Raw genomic sequence first — 5,861 nt, 5'->3', positions numbered from 1 at the left:
TGCTAACGATCTGTGCAGCTGTGTGACCATGGTCAGATTTCTGTCCAACCAACATTTTTATCTAGATGGAGAAAGGAATGTTTTCCATGTCTGCAAAATTATTGTGAAAGGTGACATATTCACGGACAGACGCACAGGGAGAGAATACTCCATAAGACACTATCGCACATGCAGTTCTTCATATGTTATATATTTACTGGAATGTCCCTGTCGGTAAGACAAGTACAGAGCTCAAAATGAGACTCAACAATCATCGTCAATCCATCAGAGACAAAAGGACAGATTTCCCCTTCTATAAGCATTTTGTTGAGGCGAAACATAGAGAGTTTCAACTGAGAGTGCGAAAAAATCGACCATGTCCCACCCCATAGACTAGTTGGTAACAGAATTCGTACCTTACACCGTAAAGAGTTAGAGCGGATTCACAGATTGGAGACCTTGAAACCAAAAGGCCTAAATATTGAATTCAGGACCATAGATGTGATTTAGGAATGGGCATTTGCTGGAGAGTAGCGAGACCGTTACCTACGGATATCTGAGGAACAGTGGTGTAAACGTATAGTGATATACTTTATGATTTTATTATAAAATTCAAGCCAATTAATTTGTTTTATTTTTCCTCTTTCCTAGATATCACAATCACAGCATAAATACTAACCTTTGAGAAGTGGTCACCACAAAATTACCACAATCACCACAAGGATCAGATGTTACGCATAATTTGCCTCTCTCACTGTTGGGGACATATGCTTTTTATTAGGGCACTGCTTTTTCTCAAAGTATGAAATTTTCCTTGTATGGGAGCGTGAAAGGAGAAGAGAACTGATGGGACATGGGCACCTGCTGGGCTTTGGTCCAAGAAGGGTTGACTCGGAGTCAGCGTAATGCCATACATACTGCCACCCTATATGGGAGGCAATTGTTTAGGCACCTACACCTTTGGTTGTATTGGAGCGATGTGCATGGTGATTTTGGATACTCACATATCTATATGTCCACTGGTAGTTTTCCCTTCTTAAATATGGCGTCTTCGGCTAAACCGCTCTGTGTGCGCAGGTGCAGCCGACGTCACGATCATATGATCTTCGTATTTCCCAACATTCTATGCTTCAACTGTGTCATATGACCGTGAGCATGCCCAGTATCGTCTCTTGTACGTCGACATACGTATACTCCGTCTTAGCTGATACGATGGTGAGCACCTGACCCTTATAGCTTAAAGCACTCTTGCAGTTTCTATGTGTCCATGAATGTACATATATTTACATTGCATTTTATTATTGTGTTTTTCTGTATGAATTGATGATTTCACAGATTTATATGTATTTTGAAGTGATGTCACTTCCCTTGTGTTTTATATAAATTTCATTCACTTTGTGTACATCTTTGCTTCAGGAAGGCTTCAGGCCATAGGAGCCGAAACATAGCTTGGCACATGTTGGAATAATCCAGTACTTTTTTCTCACAAGCCTTTGGAGTGCTGCCATTTATTCTTAATTTTGCATTATCTTAGGGACTATTTGTCCAGGTTCCTGGACTTGCACCTAAACTTAGTCTCTTGAGTGCTGCAACTATTTTTTCTACACATATATATAAAATGACTTGGTATTTTGGTAGCGACAGCTTATTTATGGTGTGGTATGTAATACTACCATATAATATAATACATATATTTTTTCCCTTTCCTTTTTATCCTAAGCCTACATGCTGGATATGAATATACTCCGATTTTAAAGCACAACAGTAACAAAGACAAGTCAATAGCACTTGTCTTTGCTACCTATCCAGAAGTTTCTTTGCTATTCTTCCGAGTTTAGCCTGGCTCTATACTAGCTGAGTCACCTGTCACGTCTAGTTATTCTTATGAACCATACATTTGTAAACAAGACACAGAGTGGATGAGGGGAGAGGCAGCTGCTCCCTGCTCACAGAAGAGGAAGAAGGGGGAGGTCATGTGACAGTGTTCTCTGTGTGTATAGCAGAGCAGAATGTGTTCATGTATGCAGATGTCTCATAAACAGAATAATGAGGTACAAGATATCAAGATATACCCTGTTCCCTATCAGTCCCTCCATCCCAGTCTGTGATTCAAAAGAACTTTCTCTGTCTTTCTCTTTGCCTCATGCGGAACCCTCCCCCAACTTGTACTCGGCACTGTGTGCACCTTGCAGTGAAGGTATTGACCCTTGGTGTGCACACAGCACAGACTGTATACTTCATGCAGCTGTTTCATCAGAAACAACACTGTGCAGTGTTCAGAGTATTTACTTGTAGGGATCTCACTTGATTTACTACTAAATTACTTACTTAGAGAACACAAGTTATCATGGGAACTTTAGACAGAGTGAATTAGAAATAGCTTCAGGGCAGATACAAGAAGTGGTTAGTCTCTGTCACTTTACCACTGGTGAGAAAGATTTTTGTCAAACACATCATTAAATTTGTTTTTAAAGGGAGAATCGCATATGATAATTTAGTAAAATCATTATAACTTTGGAGGCACGGTTTAAATGAATGGATTTTGTTTTCATTTGGAACCTGAAACCCAGGTATACCAGTGCTTGGAAACTTTGTGAAAAAACTGACAATTTCCAGCTGAGCTGCCTTTCTCCCCTTTTTAATTAGCATGTAAGGGTGAGGGTAAAAGAGCCATGTCATAGGATCATTTAAGTGTGAGGGTATAAGTGTCATGCCAGAAGATGGGAAAAGTGCAGTGGAGAATCTTAGGATAAGGGTAAGGAGCATGGCTAAGGAGCATGTAAGTGTGAGTGGCAGAGAAAGAGATAAGTGCCATATGAGTGCCATGGAAAAGGAGCATGTAAGGATGAAAGTATAAGTGCCATTGGAGAAGCACATAAGGATGAGGATATAAGTGCTGTGACAAAGTAACATGTAAGGTTGAGGGCATAAGAGCCATAGCAGAGGAGCATGTAAGGGTTGGGTATGAGTGACGTGACAAGGGAGCATGTAAGGGTGAGGGTAGAAGTGTCATTGGAGGAGCACATAAGAATGAGAAAATAAGTGTTGTGGCAATGGAGCATGAAAGGGTGAGTATATGAGGGCCATAGTAGAGGGGCATAGAAGGGTACGAGTGCAATGGCAGAGGCATTTGTTAGGTGGAGAATATAATTGTAGTGGCAGAGGAGTATATGAGAGAGATGATATGAGTGGAGTCACAGAGAGCCATGTAAGGGTGAGTGTATAAGAGCCATGGTAGAGGAGTATGCAAGAATGGTGGTATGCGCGTCATGGCAGAGGAGCATGCAAGAATGGTGGTATGCGCGTCATGGCAGAGGAGCATGTAAGAATGGGGGTATGCACGACGTGGCAGAGGAGCATGTGTTGGTGAGGGTATAAGCCCTTGGCAGAGGAGTATGATTTGGTGAGGCTATGAGTTGGCACTAGAGCAGGGAAGTTATGGTTACATCTGATTTGAGCAAATATGTGGACTTGAATATCACCCAAATAGTGGGAAAATCAGCCCACTTAAAATTTCTAGTTAGTAGACGCAATTGCGACGCGTATCATAGGTTAGTTGGTTTAAGTGTAGGAAATAGGGACTCAATTTTCACATTACTAGAGAGTGTGGAACTCACACAGGGACGATATAGAGGTATGCATATTGCAATGTTGCTGAATAAAGTTTGGATGGATCTGCAACAGTTATTAAACTTGAAGGGGATTCTCCCGTTTTCACCAATATGGGATAATTTTAATTTTGAAAAATTTAGATCAATCACGGAGACGGATGTTCGGAGACAGAGGGGACTGTACTCATTGGCGCAAATATGCTCAGAAACACGTATGTTAAGCTTAGAAGAAATGCAAATACAATGTGGTAATAGGGATAATGTTTTTTTCTTTAAATATCTTCAATTATATTGTGCTTACATAAGATCGGGTGATAGTAGAGACAAATAAGTGTATCGAGTTTCTGAGCAACTCTTTAGTCACACGTGTATAAAATGATACTGCATGTATGGGCTGAAAGGGAAATAATACCCCTGAGTAAAAAATGGGAAAAGGTAATTGGTAGCATGTCTAAGGAATTTTGGAAAAAATGTTAGGAATTATATCTTCATCTATTTCTTGTAATCATAGAATGACCCAGTTTAACTTTGTACATCAATTATACTATACCCCTAAAGCATTACATGACATGAATTTGAGGGAGAACTCTACTTGTCAACATTGTTTGGAAGAGGAAGCGGATTTTGTACATGTAGCCTGGTCCTGCCCTGAACTAGGGAACTTTTGGGGACAAGTTTTTCGTTTTGTGGAAAAAGAATTGCTGACATTGGGTGAAAAACTATGTTATTAAGCTTTGTAAAAGAGTTGTATTATATGTGAACTCTAGACATGTATGTTTTTATTTTTTGTATATTGAAGAAAAAATAAAAAATAAATAAAAATATATCACTGAACAGAAAACAGAAAAAGAAAATAATGGGGGTGTGCACATCGTGGCAGAGGAGCATGTGTTGGTGAGGGTATAAGCCCTTGGCAGAGGAGTATGATTTGGTGAGGCTAAGAGTTCTGTATGTTAGCTGAGTGACAGCTCTCCTCAGGTATTGCACTAGTATTGTAAGATGGCACTAGAGCAGGGAAACAACTAGAGAAAATGATTAATCTCTTGCTGCTGGATCTGTGGAACCATGGGAAAGGCTGATCTTGTGGAACCTTTTTTCGCATAGCTCTGTGTTATTTCATCTCTTCCTGTCATAGAAAGAGAATTTAATACAATTGTACTTTTTTAAAGATTCCTGATTGAGTTGATGCAGTTGAATAGGCATGAAAAAATTGATAATGATTAAGAGGGGTTGCTAAGATTCCAGTAAATAATGTTATTAAGACTATGATCTAAAAATAAACATAAAAAAATAACATACTATTTATTCAAGTTTTACATGATTGTGGCCCTGCATCTGTAGGATGAGTCTGTCCATGCACTGCGAGGGATGATGTTTTACCAGTACCCTTGTGACCTGAAGGCTAAGTGGGCTTACTGTGTCCGATATAAGGGAGCCAATACAACAAATGCACGTAAACCTCTTCTGTAACAGCAAATCATATATTTTTTCCTCTATTGATAACAAAAGCAAATTGGAAGGTAACATAACATTCCATACATCGAAGTCAATGGGGAATAATAGGTGAACATGTTCGCCTTCTGGTTTTAGGTAGGTGCTCACATAAATCAGACAGTGTAACAAAAAGCTCTGAGCTCTGAACTGAGCTTTAGATAGCAAATTGTAATATAAACAAATAGACTGAAACTGACTCTCTGTGTGTAGTGTTTAGAAGACTCAAACCACAAAGTTCTGGTCTGTGCCAAACCTAGAGGGTTTGGGTTTAAGTAACTGGACCCAAACTTTAGCCAGAAGTTCAGACTGGGTTTATGTGAAAATCTGGTTGATGGGCTGCCACGATGGGTATGATCGGGATTAACCAGGCGGACATGTGACCCTGCTGTATAAGAGGCAGGGTCATATGTCCTAACCTTACTACTGCCCAGAGAAAGCACCTGGAGAAACAGACAAGCAGCAAGGGACAGGGTAATCATTTAATAATTGTTCTTTTCAGGGCACTGTAAGTAGGTAGGTAGGGAGTGAAGGCTGCAAGGGACAGATCGAAATTTGATCTATTTTCAGGGCTGTGTTAAAAACTGTATCTGTATACTTATATTGTTCAATAGTGCAGTGACATTAATTGCATCTGTATAATCATACAGTCCTAAAATTCAGTGACAATAACTGCATCTGTTTGACCATGGTGTCTTATAATGCTGTGAAAATAACTGCATGAAAATAACCATGTCAAAAAGTATTGCAAATAACAGTGCATACCTGCATACCCATAGC

The sequence above is a fragment of the Engystomops pustulosus genome, chromosome 9, assembly GCF_040894005.1.
Source record: "Engystomops pustulosus chromosome 9, aEngPut4.maternal, whole genome shotgun sequence".
In the NCBI taxonomy this organism is placed as follows: domain Eukaryota; kingdom Metazoa; phylum Chordata; class Amphibia; order Anura; family Leptodactylidae; genus Engystomops; species Engystomops pustulosus.
Note: the sequence above shows the minus strand (reverse complement) of the source record.